The sequence below is a fragment of the Piliocolobus tephrosceles genome, chromosome 5 (genome assembly GCF_002776525.5).
Source record: "Piliocolobus tephrosceles isolate RC106 chromosome 5, ASM277652v3, whole genome shotgun sequence".
Classification (NCBI taxonomy): Eukaryota; Metazoa; Chordata; class Mammalia; order Primates; family Cercopithecidae; genus Piliocolobus; species Piliocolobus tephrosceles.
In genome coordinates, this window is record NC_045438.1 from 151,990,912 (window position 1) to 152,008,648 (window position 17,737).

Genomic DNA, 17,737 nt, shown 5'->3' on the forward strand with positions numbered 1-17,737 from the left:
ATATGCGTTTATGCGTTCTTTCCCTTATTAACTTTTTAAGGTTTGGGATGTCAGCCTGACCTAATGATAGAGTACGCAAAAATAGTCCTGATACCAGCACCCTGAGCCCACCTAATAAGGGACCTTTTTCATACTGTTTACTTATTTCTGAGTAACAGGAAGTCTGACGGTTTGCTGCTGGCTGGTTAAATTCAACACATGGTAAGCATGCCTATTAGTCAAGAAGGTTGAGATTTGGGCTGCCGATATGTTGTCTTCTTTCAGGCAAGGACTGAGTGGCTTCCCCATGTGTGCCTAGGTGTCCAGCTGACCACAGCTGAGAGGGATAAGCGGGGATTGTGTCCGGCTGAGTTTGGGCCCCTCACTCAGTGGCCTAGGTTCCTCGGAGGGCGTGTGTAATTAGCTGCTGAGAAGTAGAAAGCAGTAGCCACGATCCCAGTTGGAGAACAGAAGTAGAGCTACTGCTGATTGCAGGAGGAGGTGGGCTCTTGCTGTTTTCTAGAGCCTGAACCAACCATGCAAAGGAGAATAGCAGGTGTTGCAGCTCTTTCCCCCAGGAAGACTCCTGAGCCTCATAAGAAGGTCAGAGAGCTGGATGGATGTTGGTGCAGGAGGCACGTCAGGAACAGCTTAACCCTGGTTTGATTCTCATTTCCCTTGTGTCATTTTACACATGGCGGGAGTCTGAGGCTGAGCGCTGTGGAGAGGCCTTTGTGGGGAGCAATTCATGTCTGATCCAGGCCTGGTCACCTCCCGGCCTCATCCCATTCACCTGAGTGACTTGTCACCCTTTTCAGTCCTTTTCCTTCTTTTCTTTATGCTCCTCCAAGTGTGAGATCGGCAATGTGGTCATTATATGAAAAACATTTAAAATTAAAAATGATTCTGTGCAAATATGAAATGGATACCAGTTTTCTTGGATTTCTCTGGTGTCGCTGATGATAATATGCACTGTAGATTTAATGATTAGTTTCTAGGGGTGGGGGTGCTACCACTCTTTTATGTACTAATCATATATAAAATAAGTCCTGAGTTCAGAAATGTTAAAATGACAAATCACATGGTTGTCATGTATAAGCTATGTGTATTGTATATAGGCTGTTTGACACACAGGCTCTGTTCTTTACAAGGCATGCTTTCTGGAAGCCCATACCAGTCCCAGGAGTGAAAGCTGACTCCTGACAATCCATGTGAGTAGGAGTCAGTGAGGGCTTAGGAAAATTATCCAGGAAATTCATTTTGAGCAGCCCAAACTGCTAGCTAGTAGCTAAGCTCGTAAGCAGGAGTTTCATTGACCACGTCTCAACCACATTTACCACATTTCTTGCTAAAGATGCCCTAAGTATGGCTGAAAGGCACAAGATATACAGCAGGTGGAGGCAAGGGGGAAGTGAAGAACTTGGGTACCCCACACCCTAGATCATTAAATTACGTTTTTAAGACTTTTTAAAATGTATGTATGTTAAAAAGTTTCAGTTTTGCAAAATGAAGAGTTTGGGAGGTGGATGGTAGTGATGGTTGTGCACCATTGTAAAGGTACTTAATGCTACTGACTGTATACTTAAAAAATGGTTAAGATGAGAGGCCAGGCGCGGTGGCTCACACCTGTAATCCCAGCACTTTGGGAGGCCGAGGCGGGCAGATCACGAGGTCAGGAGATCGAGACCATGGTGAAACCCCGTCTCTACTAAAAAAAAAATGCAAAAAATTAGCCCGGCGCGGTGGCGGGTGCCTGTAGTCCCAGCTGCTAGGGAGGCTGAGGCAGGAGAATGGCATGATCCCAGGAGGCGGAGCTTGCAGTGAGCCGAGATCGCACCACTGCACTCCAGCCAGGGAGACAGAACGAGGCTCCGTCTCAAAAAAAAAACAAAAAAAATGGTTAAGATGGTAAATTTTATATTTGTGTAGTTTACCACAATTTTTGGAAGTATATATGTAATATATATGTATATTTACATAAAGGCTTTTCCCTAGTTTGATGAAAGTGTATTGTCATGTCATCCACTCATCCATGCATCTTTATTGATTCATTCAACAAACGTTTATGAAGCCACTGTTAGGTCAACATCTGTGCTCCAAGCTGGAGTATAACTATGAATACATTTTCTGTGCTTGTGTTATTCTCAGGTTAGTTTAAGTGAAAGCCATATGAACAATAATTACCAGCCAGCGTGGTGGGCCAAATATGATTGTGTATGTGGAGTTAAGACTGTGTCCAGCTGTGCAGAGTTGTGGGGTGTCTTGGCATCTGTCAAAGAGAAGACGGACATAAAGGGATCACCTGCCGAGGGACAGCATGGACAAAGCACAGGGAACAAACAGCATGGTGCAGAGTGTATGCAGGGAACAGTCAGTGCTCCATTGGTGGTAACGTGTCATGAGGCCAGGAGCAAACCATAGAGGGTCTCATAGGCCATGTTGAGGAGTACAGACTCCTCAGCTAGGAGGAGGTCAGACCACATTCTCCAGTAGCCTAAGGATTTCTCAGTCTCCCAACCCCTGCCCTGTGAACCTCCCTGGGGCTGCCTTCAGAAGTACTTGGCGGTGATGGATGAGGAGTAGGAGGAGCCAATGAAATTAGATAGTGTAAGTAGCCTCAATTTTATTTATTTTGTGTATTAGATTTCTATATAAGATTTCGTTTGAAGGCAGAGCTCTGGCTTTTAAAAAACACATTTGAAAATCAATGCTGTTGGCAATGAGGAATCATCAAAAATTATTAGAGTTGGTGACGATTAGCTTAGTGTTTTAAAAATCAATATTCTGCATTCAAAGCAATAAACATGCTTTCTCCATTTCTGAACCTGACCTCACAGTACTTTGCACATACTGAGTATTCAATGAAATGTTCAGTGGGAATTATTTTAGGGATATAACTTAGGGATATTTTCATTATACTACCGTCATAAGGGTCCACTTAAGTAGAATGTTGCCCAGTAACTCAAAAGGAATTTGTAGAAATACAAACTATGTAACTTGCCTTTTATTCTCACTTTTCTTTGTGTGCAATTGGACTGTAATAATTATTTTTTCTGAGTTTTCTTGTCTATTTCTGAGACGTTAGGTTTTATAATTTGATGCTTTGGACCTGGTTGACAATTCCGATTCTGTATGTAGCATTGAACTTTGTGGGAAATAGCAGTTAATTGTATTTTTTAATGCTTAAAATGATATTCTGGGCAAGTTTTGTTTCTTTATGGACTATAGCCAGAATCCTACTGTTTTTCAATTTGTTTAAATGCAACAGCTTATACAACATATGTACATGTTCAGTTGAAGATAAAGGATATCATTATTTTTAGCCTATTACAAAGAAAACCACATTTTCTCTTAAATGTCTTGATATAAAGTAATTTGAACACAATTTCTGCACAAATCATTTTCAAGAGATTGGCTGTCAAGTGTATTTTTTTAAGTAGCACTTTCATAAGAACCAATGAGACTTTGCAAATTTAGATAGATTCTAAGCCTGAAATGTGGTTGAAGATGTCAGTTTTTAAACAGCACTTTGAGAAGTAGTTAACTTAAAAGTATAGCAATTCAGAGCATACTGAGAATGATTTTGAAGAGTAAAGTCTTGATACACTGAAAAGAAAGTTGACAGATTCACTACAATTAGGAGACAAGGAGGTACAACTCCCACTTGCGAAAACTTTTCTCGTCTAACCAACTTCTAATACTTGCCTACGAAAATCTTCAGCAAATCCTTACTCCTCTGCAACTCCTAAATCTACTGTATAGAATTCTTCCAGTTTCCCAGTAGATGTTGGCAAGGCTATAGAGAAATGGGAATGCTTTTACGCTGTTGATGGGACTGTAAATTAGTTCAACCATTGTGGAAGACAGTGTGGCGACTCTTCAAGGGTCTAGAACCAGAAATACCATTTGACTCAGCAATCCCATTACTGGATATATACCCAAATGATTATAAATCATTCTACTATAAAGACACATGCACACATATGTTTATTGCAGCAGTATTTACAATAGCAAAGACTGGGAACCAACCCAAATGCCCATCAATGATAGACTGGATAAAGAAAATGTGGTACATATATACCATGGAATACTATGCAGCCATGAAAAAGAATGAGTTCCTATCCTTTACAGGGACATGGATGAAGCTGGAAGCTATCATTCTCAGCAAACTAACACAGGAGCAGAAAACCAAACACTGCATGTTCTCACTCATAGTAGGAGTTGAATAATGAGAACACATGGACACAGGGAGGGGAACATCACACACCAGGGCCTATTGGTGAGTAGGGGGGAAGGGGAGGGACAAATACCTAATGCATGAGGGCTTAAAACCTAGATTATGGGTTGATAGGTGCAGCAAACCACCATGGCACATACACACCTATGTAACAAACCTGCATATTCTGCACATGTATCCCAGAACTTAAAGTAAAATTTAAAAATATTTTAAAAATAAAGAATTCTTCCAGTTTCCTTATGGCATAATAATGGAAACAGAATAATAAGATGACAGCCCTCCTTTCCTTGTTTTAAGGAAAAGTAAGTTGTTAGACCTGTGAAGAATGACAGAACTAAAACAGAGTCTTCTCTGAAGCCTTGTGTGTGAGTGTGTGTATGCACGTGTGCATGCATGCATATGTGCACGCTCACATGCATGCACAAACCTACACATTTGTTTGAGTGCACCAGTTTGAAATAAGAGAAAAAAGTGACATGAAACTCACTTCCCAATTTCTGCCCTCATTAACAATACGTTTTACTAATTCTGATTTGTTCTACTATTGTGTCAAGGCTTGTTAATGTGCCCCATGCATTGGCAGACAAGATGATATTATGTGGAAATTGTGTCTTGTCTATTATAAGAACCTGAATATTTAAGTATTGGAGATTTTTGCCTGACATTCTTCAGTCTTGTCACTCACTACTGATTGAGCTTTGTAATCTATATGTAGGCATTAGATGAATCCATAAATGAATGAATTGGTAGTTTCCTCAATGTTTGTTATTTTTTATCATAATTAAGGTATTTCATGACCTTTTACCAGTCTTATCACATCTTGGAAAGAATTACTACACCTTTGCCATCTCTGAAAACCCTACCCAGGTACATTCTTGTAGTTGGGCCATATTTTTCTCAATTCAGATGTACCCTTGAGGTCCACTTTCCTTAGGTGGACATACACTTACATACACTCACACACCCACATACATACAATATAGAGAAAAAAAGGTAAATTGTAACCGATCGAGGTAGTGCCCGCTATTCTCTTCAGTGAGTTGATATCATCTCATCCCGTTCCACAAGATGGGTGCCACAATGACGATGCAACCAGATTATATGCCCACACTCACAGTGGCTGGCCCTTTTGAAATGACTGGGAGATTATAATGATACAGACTGTGGGGTTGAAAGAATTGTATTAAAATCATTTTTCTGCCACTTCCAAGTTCTGTGATCTAGGACTGTCCTTAATCTCTCAGAGTTTGTTTCCTCGTCTGTCATATGGGAACAGTAAACCTACTTTTACAGGGTTGTTGAGAAGAGTGAATGATAACTGATAAAAGAAATTCAAGTTTTGTTAGTTTTAATCAGAAATTATAAGACTTTTAAAAACATGTAAATGTACATCCCTAATTGCTTGCAAATGGTGCAAGGTGATGAGAGGAGCCACCTTTGTGGAAGGAGTAGGTAGCAACCTCTGCTGACTTCAGGGCAGTGACTCTCCACCTTGGCTGCATAGTAGAATCACTTGGGGAGCTTTCCAAAATTCTGTTGCCTGAGTTGTACCCCAGACCAGTTAAGTAAGGATCTCTGTGGGTGGAACCCAGACATTTGTACTTTCTAAATCTCCCTGGGTGATCACAATGTGTAGCCAAGTTGGAGAACGGATGCTTTAGGGGAATTTAAAAGTTTTCACTCCTTGCATTCGCTGAACTGATGATAGCCAGAATTCTACAACCTACACTGTATTCTTTTTGCTTAAAATAAACAGAGTCTTAGCTATCATGCTAAAAGTGTATTATTTCTCTTGGTTATACACAATTTGGTATGAATTTGTTTATTTTCTCCAAAAAGCCAATCTTAATGGGTGGGTGTTGGGGTTGGAAAGAGAACAGAGGTCTATGGATATCTGAAGACAGGGGCTCTTCACTAGAGGGGCACAAACACAGAAGTAAATGCAACTCAAAGAACAGGAAAGTCAGCAATTTCAAGCTACTGTTGCTTTTGGAAATTAGTTCTTGCGAAAGCACCACCTCAAAAGGTGGCTGGCTTCCCTGAAAGCTCAGTATCATGGCTCTGGTTGGTCATCATTCTGGAAAACTTGCTGCATCTTTAAAATGTGGGATGAGGTAAAACATTTAAATACTGGCTGAATACAGTCATAGTGTAACCAAAAGCCAGAAAATTAATTTTTAAAATCACATATATTTTTAAAGTTTTCTTTTTTCAGGAGAAAAGACTAAAATCACTTCATACTCAAAATCTCTCTTACCCCTTTTCAACAAATGGTGCTGAGACAATGGAAAAAGTCACAGGGGACACATGCCAAAGAAAGATGTTGAATGCTTACCTCACACCATATACAAAAATGAACTAAAATGGATCAATACCCTAAATGTAGGAAATGAAACTATAAAACTTTTACATGAAAACAGGAGTAAATCTTCATGACCATGGATTTGGCAATGGATTCTTAGATATGACACCAAAAGCACAAACAACAAAAGAAAAAAATAGATACATTGGACTTCATCAGCATCAAAGCTTTTGTGAGCCAAAGGACACTATCAAGAAAGTCAAAAGCCCACAGAATGGGAGAAAATATTTGCAAATCAGTATCTCATAAGGGTCTAGTTTCTGGATGAAGAACTCTTACAACTCAAAAAGAAAAAGACAAACAACCCAGTTTAAAAATGGACAAAGGCATTGAATAGAGATGTCTCCAAAGAAGATATATAAATAGCCAATAAGCTTATGAAAAGATGTCCAATATCATTAGTGTTTAGGGGAATGCAAACCAAAACCACAATAAGATACCACTTTATTATGGTCACCCATTATGATGGCCATAATTTTTTTAAAAAAGGAAAATAACAAGTGTTGACAAGGATGTGGAAAAAGTGGGAATCTTCCTACCTGGCTGGTGGGAATGTAGTATGGTGCAGTCACTATAGAAAGCAATTTGGCAGGTCCTCAAATAGCTAAATACAGAATTACCACATGACTCAGCAGTTCTGCTCTTAGGTATGCACTTAAGAAATTTGCAAACAAGTATTCAAACAAAAACATGTACATGAATGTTCATAGCAGCATGATTCATAGTAGCCCAAATATGGAATCATCCCAAATGTCCATCAACTGATGAATAAATAACAAAATGTGGTATAGCCTACAATAGAGTATTATTGAACTAAAACAAGAATGAAGTACTGGTACATGTTCCAATATGAATGAGCCTTGAAAACTTTATGCCAAGAGAAAGAAGCCAGACACAAAAGGCCACATCTTGTATGATTCAGTTTATACACAACATCTAGAATAGGCAACTCCGTAGAGACAGAAAATAGATTAGTCCTTGCCAGGAGCTGAGAGGAGTGGGGAACAGGGAGTGACTGTTTCATGGGTAAGGGGTGTGATGACAATCTTCTGGATTTAGATAGTGATGATGGTTGTTCAACATGTGGATGGAGTAAAAGCCACTGACTTACATACTTTAAAAATAGTTAAAATGCTGAATTTTGTATTATGTGAATTTTATCTTCATTAAAAAATACCCCTTAGACCCCATCTCTTCTCTAATCCTGCACGTGTAGCTTTAAACCAGTCATTTTACCCTTTGTGATTCTATTTTCGTCTTATTCTGTGTTTTCCTCCAATGTCCAACTTCTGCAAAGAGACATCTACACTGGTCTTCGTTTCCTTTCCAGCACTTCCATTCATCACTCCAGATTCTACACCTGACCTGGAAAGGTCTGTGCTAACTCAAACAGAAGCTTGGGCACCTCTTCCTAACTAGAAGGACATTCCAGTGATTGACATTAGAAGTCAAGTTCCCAGCATGGCCCTGCCACTAGGCTAGACTCGTCCATTGCACTGTCACCAAGGAATGTTAAGTCTTGGAAACAGATGGAGGAACTCGCACGGCGTTTCCCAGCAGGCACAGGCAATTCCTGCAAACTTAGGAGAGTGAAAGCCACACGAACAAAAATGTAAATTTGTGTGAGAAGACGTGATGCCGTTACTAGCAGAGTTTAAGTGCTTTTAACTCTGGATAATGGATAGTCTGCTCTGATTGCCTCGAAGGTGGATCTCCAAGCCTACAGAATGGTCTAAAAGTGGAAGGAAGCTGTATTAATCATTTTCTTAATTTTCTTTCTTTCTTTTTTTCTCTCTTTTTCCGCTGGGGTCAGCAGGAATGGGAATCTTTTTTTTTTTTTTTTCCTTTTAGATCAGTCTTATTATGATTATGATTATACTGAAAGACCTGGATGGGAGGAATGCTGCAATCTGAATTAAAAATAGCATTTTCTGTCCTCCCACACACAACACTTGAGTGCTCTGAATGCCTTTTATAAATGCAGACTTTCTGCCTGGCTAGATAAAAGAAGCTGTCACTTCATTTCCATAACGAAGTCATTCCCGGGAGAATTCCATTGTTTTAGCAATAGAATTTTTGTAAAAGGCCTCTTATTTTGCCTGAAAAAGGTAACAAAAATGAACTTTTGAGAGCTTATTCGACAAAACAATTAAGGAGTGAAGAGAGATTTTCTCCTTTTTTGATATGTTAGGAGTTGTAAGTGTGAGAATCCCCTGAGCCATGATACTAGGATAAACCCCTAAATCTGCAAGATGAAGGAGGAGGGGAGAAATCCTGTTATTCTTTCTACTAATAGAAATGGGGATATGCTCTTCCCCAAGAATGTGTGTCCTAGAGCCAGGTGACACACAGATATTGCTAATTCTAAAGAGTTTTAAATATTTAGTTTTAAAGCGAGGTAGGAAACTTGTAGAATGCTCATGGTGTAAAGAAATTCCTTGGGGTTTTTAATGAAACGCGATCATCAGGTATTTTAACTGAGTTTCAGGACTCTTAAGACACACCACGGCTGCATCTTGCCAGCGTCCTTTACTCATAAAATGGTAGTTGATATTTTCCTTTATTTGCATTGGAAATGTTGCAGCAAGTGGAATACAGAGTCCTTCATAATGCAGTGTGACTTCTAGTGGGCTTAGACAGGCGTGTGGGCATGTGGTCACACTCAGCACCCCTCTCTTGTGTTTCCCCATCCCTCCACATGATGGATCTGTGCTCCAAATATGGTATCAAATCTTCAGCGCCACATTCATAGAAAGAAAGAATAATTGTATTTCTTGTTACTTACCTGGCCCTATGTAACCCACATCAAAGTATACCTGTCTTTGGTGTTTCAACAGGTAATCCCTAGATATAATGCCAAGTGGCATTTCTGCTACATGGTATTCACAGTTGAGACCATTGAAATCCCAGTTTTAAGCTAGAATGCTTTTAAGAAGCCTCCTCCAGAAAAAGAGAAGTTTTCAATAGCACCTTTGTCTTGCAATACTTTTGTTCTGATTGCATCAGAAAATTGTAATATTTAAACAACGAGGCAGTTACTCGGAATAGTATTAAAAGAGGAGTTTAAAGTATGGAGTTGTTGTATCTGTTGGCTTTTTTTTTTTTTTGAGACGGAGTCTCGCTCGGTCCCCCAGGCTGGAGTGCAGTGGCCGGATCTCAGCTCACTACAAGTTCCGCCTCCCGGGTTTAAGCCATTCTCCTGCCTCAGCCTCCCAAGTAGCTGGGACTACAGGCACCCGCCACCTCGCCCGGCTAGTTTTTTGTATTTTTTAGTAGAGACGGGGTTTCACCGTGTTAGCCAGGATGGTCTCGATCTCCTGACCTCGTGATCCGCCCGTCCCGGCCTCCCACAGTGCTGGGATTACAGGCTTGAGCCACCATGCCCGGCCATCTGTTGGCTTTTAATTTAGTAAAACAAGTAGACCAAAAAGAAAATGAGTGCAGTTGACGTAATATTATTATGGAAAGTTCTGTGGGGGCAAACGTTATGCAAAATGTAAGTAGTTAAATCTGGCACTGATTTTGAATTTTGGAAGATAATTCTGTTGTTTTTGAGCTTTGAATGACTTTTACTAATATACCAATACTAACTGTTTTTTGAGAGAGAGAGAGTCTCACTCTGTCACCCAGGCTGGAGTGCAGTGGCACAATCTCGGCTCACTGCAACCTCCGCTTCCTGGGTTCAAACGATTCTCCTGCCTCAGCCTCATGAGTAGCTGGGACTACAGGTGCCTGCCACCATACCTGGCTCATTTTTGTATTTTTACTAGAGACAGGGTTTCACCATGTTGGCCAGGCTAGTCTTGAACTCTTGACCTCAAATGATCCGCCTGCCTTGGCCTCGCAAAGTACTGGGATTACAGGCATGAGCCACCACGCCAGCCCCAATACTCATTTTTTAAAGCATAATTTGCTGTCCCAGCTGTAGCCATGTAATTTTGCATGGTAATATTTCATAAAAAGAAAAGGAAGTTGTGGCTGTGATAGGATGCTTCCAAGATCGTGTTTTTAATACTTTTGGTGACTTCTGTTACTTGTGTCTGTTCAAAAGGACAGAAGTTGGGAGATGCATACGTGGATTCTGTCTCTTCATTTTGTCTTCACTCCGTGTTTGGTACTTTGTGAAGTCAGGCCAAGTAAAATAGTTGAAGATACTATCATATAACTCCCAATATTATGGCAAAAAGAGAATGAGAGGAAAATATTTAGCTATTTCTTTTTTAGAACTTTTACTAATTGTGTTATTAAAAAGGGGCAAATAGAGCAGGAACTGAAAGAGACTTAGAGTCAGAGGACTGGACTGCACACATTAGCATCTTGCAGAGCTTAGCTGCTCATGATTTACAAACGCTTCAGAAATTATCAAAGCATGAGGCACAGGCTGTGTCTCCACCTTCCCCATTTTCACCAAGCACTTCTGCAACACCTAAACACTGACCTTTTCAAGCAGGCATGAATAAAACTCTCCTCTGGGCAGAAGGTGTGTGATGACTCATGGCAACCAGAAAGGGGATGTGTAACTCAGGGGTTGTGGAGTCTCCGGGCTTCTAGACCCAGACCTCCCTGTCTTCTGGCCCACTGTTCTTTCTGTTGTGCTACAACAATCCCTAAAGGACCTGTGTGTTGAACAAATAAGGCCAGGAATAAGTTGTCAATAGGAGCACATGACATCTTCTCTTTAAAATACTAATTTCCTGAGACGTCATTCTACAGCTGCTCAGCACAGATTCGCTATTTATCATCTCTATGTTCAACTTACATTTTATTTTCATTTTATTCTTGATATGCAGACACACTTTTCTCCCATGTATAATTATATTTCATAGCAAACTTTGCACTACATCCATGAGATGCAACCTGCATACAAATACACGCACCAGCAGAGTCTCTGTGTGAATAAATCCTTACCTTTATGTGATAAGCCATGCTAATGATAAGAAACAGTGGCATGGATCAACATGAACTGTAATTTTTTAAAAAACTTTTGAGGATAGACATGTTTCCAGCATATTTATCTCTGTGATAATGTGTTCTTTAGGCAGATACTAATTTTGGATTTCATTCCTTGAACACAAACCAGTTAACATACACAGAGAATATTATGAGTGCATGCTAGGTATCCAAGGACAGCCAGTTTGTAAGAAATTTTACAATGGATAACTCACATAAATGATCAAATGTTGACAGAATGGGGAACACATATGTTGTGAATAAATCACGTTCTTCAGAATACCTTGAGTTTTGGCCTGCCTCCCACGCTGACCTCCCTCCAACTCTTCTTGAGGTCTAACTGGACCCTCAGTCCAGCCCTGCACTGGAGATGCCTGTCCCTGGGAAAGGGGTGTTTTTGGCCCAGCTTGCCTGCCACGTAAGCTCCTTGGTGGGCAGGGTGGAGACAGGGCTCTGCACCCTGCTGGGCTGAGTGTGCTCATTCAGAGGAAGCATTTCTGAACTCTGCAATTGCTAGCAGCCCTGGCAGCTTCTCTTTATTCCTCAGAAAGAAAATACAAAGAGTTAGCTTTAGTCTAACTCTTTGGGAAAAGAGGCTCTTGTGGAACATTTCACTGATGGACTGGGGAGTTTCCTTAGAGGCTTATGTGATGATTTTTCTCCAAGTCACCCAAAAGGGTGTTCTTCCATTTGATAACCATGGAGGACAGAGACTCAAAGACATATAACATCTTCGAGTATAATGCAATATAATGCCATGTTACCAATCGTTAATCAACGAATATTGAGCAAAGAGCTATCATTTGCAAAAGCACCATGAAGCTTACAAAAAGAAGACAGACATAAACCCTACCTTTACGGAAGTTACCACATTCCACTTGGGGAAATGACACCTATTTTAGGATAAAGAATAAAATGGTTAGTAACACAAGGAAAAGGAATTTTTAAACCATAGGCGTTCACCTGCAAAAACAAAACAACAACAACAAAAACCTTCTGATTGAGAAAGTTGTAGAATAAGAGGATAAAAGAAAGAGTCATAGAAAAAGTGGGATTTGAGCTGGTCTTGGGAGGTCTGGCTTACATTTTGACACGTGGAGTAGAAAATGTGGGCTCTCATAGAGGAAGTGAGAAGCTCACTGTGGCTGCTGCAGTGTGCATGAGGGAGAAGTAGAAATGAAGTTGGAAAAGCATGCTGGGGCCAGATTGTGAAGATCTTCAACATCAAATAAAGAATTTCAAAGATGTTCAGTAAGCTGTAGGAACCGATGAAGGTATGGATGGCATGGGGAAGTTGTGTTATATAATGTTTACTTTAGGAAGTTCGATCCAACAGGGATGACTCAAATGGTTTAGAGAGAGAGCATTGATAAGAAGACCAATGAGCAAGCTACTGTGAGAGGAACTCAGTCTGAACTAGCATGGGGCGGTGAAGATAGAAAGGGTGCAGAATTGGTAGGACTTGAAAACCGATGGAATGTGGGAGAAAGAGGAGAAGATGATGATACTGTCAGCTTCCATCAGAAATTAAAGAGGAGGAGCTGGATTTGGAGCAAGGGACTGGGAAATTTTGAAATAAACATAATTTATTTCCACTGCATATATCCAGGAGTTTGTAGGGGGAGATATCAGGGACCAGGATACAGATTTAAGAATGATAAACAGTAGAAGGAAATCATTATAGAAAGTAAAGAGAACTGAGCAGATAGCCTTAGGAAATCTGTCCCGTAGGGTTAGAAAGAACAGGGAGAGCAAAAAACTGAAGAGGGACTATAAGGAGTAATATAAGGAACCCAAGAAAGTACCATCTCAGAGAAATTAAGAATATTTGTTTAGTTGGAATAGACAAATTAAACTCAAAGTGATTCAAACAAAAAAAGGAATTTATTGTATTATATGTGGATTGGTTTTCTATTGCTATATGATAAATTACAAATATAATGACTTAAACAACACCTATTTATTATCTCAGTTTCTGGAGGTCCGAAGTCCAGGCATAGCTTGCTTGAATTATCTGTTCAGAGTTTCGTAAGACTGAAATTGAGGTGTCGATAGGGCTGCCTTATCATCTGGAGCTCATGGTCCTTTTTCAAGCTCACATGGTTTTTTGTACGTAGTTTCTTGTGGTCTCATAGGACCGAGGTCTCTGTTCCATTGCTGCCTGTGAGCTGGGGGCCACTGTCAGGTCCTGGCATCTACCTTCAGTTCCTTGCCACATGACTTGCCTCCTCCATCAGCATGTCCTCTCTCACTTTGAATCTCGTTCCTGGTACAGCCCCATCCCTTTTAGGGTTCTCTTAATTAGATCAGGCTCACCAAGATAATCTCTCTATTTTAAGGTCGGTTGATTTTGGACCTCACTTATATTTGCAAAATCCCTTCACAACAGCAGAACCTTGATTACTGTACCATTGACTAACTGGGAGGAGGTGTGTATCTGCCAGGGGGCATGGCAATCTTGTGGGCTACATTAGAATTTGGTCTATCATAATATAACTAAAAATTCCAGGGATCAGGCCAGGCGCCATGGCTCATGCCTGTAATCCTAGCACTTTGGGAGGCCAAGGTGGGTAGATCACTTGAGGCCAGGAGTTCAAGACCAGCCTGGCCAACATGGTGAAACCCCATCTCTACTAAAAATACAAAAAATTAGCTGGGTGTAGTGGCGGGTTCCTGCAGTCCTAGCTACTCAGGAGGCTGAGACAGGAGAATCGCTTGAACCCGGGAGGCGGAGGTTCGCAGTGAACTGAGATTGCGCCATTGCACTCCAGCCTGGGCAACAAGAGCGAAACTCCATCTCAAAAAGAAACAAAACAACAACAACAACAACAACAACAACAACAAAAATTAGCCAGGTGTGGTGGCACATGCCTATAATCCTAGGTACACGGGAGGCTGAGGCAGAATTGCTTGAACCCGGGAGTCGGAGTTTGCAGTGAGCGAGATCGTGCCACTGCTCTGTCTGGGTGACAGAGCAAGACTTCATCTCACCAAAAAAAAAAAAAAAAAAAATTCAGGGATCAGTCTAACTTTTGGCATGGCTGAATCCAAGGGACTTTACCATCATCAGGACTCAGATTTTCTGTCTTTCAGCTTTGCTCTCTACTGGGAAGCTGCCTTCTCCAGTGGACTTTCCTTAAGAGGTGGATAAAGAAACCAGCTGTTAGTAGCATCATGCTCCCATGGTCTCACTAGGAAAGAGTGTGTTGCTCCTCTTAGTTCCAGGTAGTCTGAGAGAGGCCTTTGATTGGCTTGCCTTGGGTACATGCCTACCCCTAGACCAGTCACTGTGGCTAGAGGGTTGCTGTATTACGATTGTTCGGACCTGGGTCATATGTCCATCTTCTGGGCCAACGTGTGAAGTCATCCCAGCCCAGATAACAGCCAAGGGGAGAGATCATTCCAGAAAAGATGCTGTTCAGGCAAAAATGCTAGTCTACTAAATAAAAGGAAAAGAAAATGGAAGGAACTATTACTGGTGAACTGTATCAGACATTGTTAGAGAAGTTAAGAGGAGGACTCAGCAAAGGTCACTGCATTTAGAAGGCAGGAAACCATTCGTGACCTTTGGAGGAGAAGGAAGGTTACTAACACAGAGAAAAGTGGTGGAAATCAAGCTCCAGAGTTTTAAGATATAGGTAGTGAAATACTGGCATTGAATGTGTAGTACAACTGTTTGTTGGTAAACAGGAGAGAGGGGACAGCCATTTGGGACCGTATAAGGGTATGGATAAGGTCTTTTAGGAATAGCAGTGACTGAGTATGCTTGGAGTGTGTGAAATTTCCAGTAGAAAGGAAAAAGACTGAAGGGAAGTTGCGGGCAGAGTTGACCCCAGCAGGATCTGGAGCCAGTAGGAGGAGAGTGGATAAAGAGCCCAAGTAGAGAGGCCACACACAGTGTAATAACCTGGGTTATATAGTGTGTGAAGTTTTTTGTTGTTTGGTTTTTGGGGTTTTTTTTCAGTCATTTATCGCTTCTTTGAAATAGACAGGTATCATTGCTTTCAATGTAGCTATCATATGGTGATTAAATATACTCAAAAGATCCTCAGCATCTCTCTGGCCCTGTAATTGACAGAAACATTTAACCTTAGAGAAGTGGTTCTCAAAGTGTGGTCCCTGGACGAGCATCACCTGGGAACTTGTCAGAAATACAAGTTATCTGACTCCACCCCAAGCCTACTGAATCAGAAATCCCACAGATGGGTCCTAGCATTCTCTGATTTAACAAGACCCTCTAGCCATTTCTATTCCTTTCTTTTCTTTTTTTGAGTCGGAGTCTTGTTCTTCCGCCCAGGCTGGGGTGCAGTGGCGTGATCATAGCACATTGCAGCCTTGAACTGCTGAGCTCAAGCCATTTTCCTGCCTCAGCCTCCCAAAGGGCTGGGATTACAGGCATAAGTCACTGCACCTGGCCTTCTCCAGCCATTTCTGATGCTGCTTCAAGTTTGAGTATCACTGCCTCAGAGGTCTGCATCTCCCCTCTCATGCCATGAAGGTTTCCTTAATAGTGGCTTTGAGAAGCTATGAGAACTAAGGATGTAAGCTGCTGGTGACGAGGAAATGGGGGAGTTTGTAAATCTTGAAAGGAGATGACAACTGTTCAAAATCCACTAGTGACTAAAAATGTAATGGATTGGACGAACAGAATATAAAGGCTAAGTTGTAATTTAATTTTTTTCTAGTTTGTGGAGGGCTGACACATGATGATGACAGGCATCATCAGAGTCTCAAGTCCCTGGAGGACAGAGAAAGGTGAAATGGGCTTACCGTATAGCTGTAGATTGGTGATTCTTTTGGCGTAAGGGTTAAGTCCTAGAACAGGTTTTGGATATGGATCATTTAATTTAAATCCAGGCTCTTCCACTAGACGCTATTAGGAGGTTGCAAAAGAAGGACATGGCAAGGTTTCTTTCATCAGGGAGCTTAGAAACTTTTTGAGCCTTCAAGACTTAAATAAATCCAGTGGAGTATAAAAAGACAGTATAACAAAGTGCTGAACTGAAAAGGACCTTGGGTCAGAATGTGTGGTAGAGACTGTAAGTGCTGTGGGTAGTCTGGGGAAGGAGAAATTGGCATTGTGTCATTTTCTCCTCTAGGCAGAGGATGAAACTGACAGCCTGGCGTCATTTCCTGGGTCCGATGGCCAGATATTGGACAGCTTGGCTTCAGGAAGTGCTTTTTCTTGTTCTCTCTCTCCTTTCTGAGTAAGTCAAAGTTGCCAGGTCAAAGTGAAGGTTTGTACTCTGAGACTTTGAATGTGGAATATTGTTAATATTTTTGTTTGTATGAGAAGCCTGTAGAGTAAATTACATTTTATCTTGGGTATTTTAAATGGAAAGAGACTCAAATAGAAGTTTGGCATATTTGTTTCAGACAGGCTTTCAGACTTACTCCATTCATGGGGAGAACATGAATGAGCCTGTTGGATGATGCTTTAATGTTGTAGGATGAAGAAAGCAAACTACTGATTTTCCTTAGTGGAAGAATTAAGTTGAGCCAGATCTGGGATGATAGGGAAGAAGAAAACACTTCAGATGAACATGACATTTCCACTGCTTTTAATTTCTTTGCACCTTGCTTGCGGCTCATGTGGGTAAGTAAACAGATCACTGAACCAAGAACCAAGAGAGAGGGCTGACAGAACACTGTTAACGGTGGGCATAAAAGCTGTTTAAGTTCAAAAGAGAAATAATAAAAATACTGTAATCATCAAGGGGCAGGCAGAAATTTAGTACCTGATCCAAGGTACTTAAGATGTTTTTCAGAAGTCTACAAGTAATGTGATCTGTTTTCAGTCCTTTTTGGGGGAGGGTTTCTTAACTTCAGCTGTGGCACGCAGGTGTCAACAAGAGAGCTTCCTTTAGTTCACCGTGATGATGGAGTGACTTGGGGTGCATTAGAGAGCAGGGTCATTATTTGCCATCACTTCAAGAATAACACCTGCATCAGGGGTGTTCCTCTCACAGAAATTAATCACAGAGAAGGTGTGTGTTGCTCTGATGGCCTAGCAGTCAGAAAGATGAATCATTATTTCAAGGTACGGAGAACAGTTGTGTCACTCATTTCTTTTTCAAGGGGACTCAGTTGAAATGGCAAAATACAAAGGAGTGAAATCACAGAAAACAGTTGTACCTCACTAGATCAGTTCATATAATGCACAGACTGTTTCCTCTACCTGGAAACCTGGTGCCTGGCTAACTTCTACT

The 17,737-nt window shown here is 41.0% G+C and overlaps 1 protein-coding gene across 6 annotated transcripts in view; it reads left to right on the forward strand.

Moving 5' to 3' along the window:
• The window catches only part of ATXN1 (ataxin 1), a 462,258-nt gene that overhangs the window by 257,675 nt on the left and 186,846 nt on the right, over positions 1-17,737 (forward strand). The gene's annotated exons all lie outside the window — the stretch shown is intronic.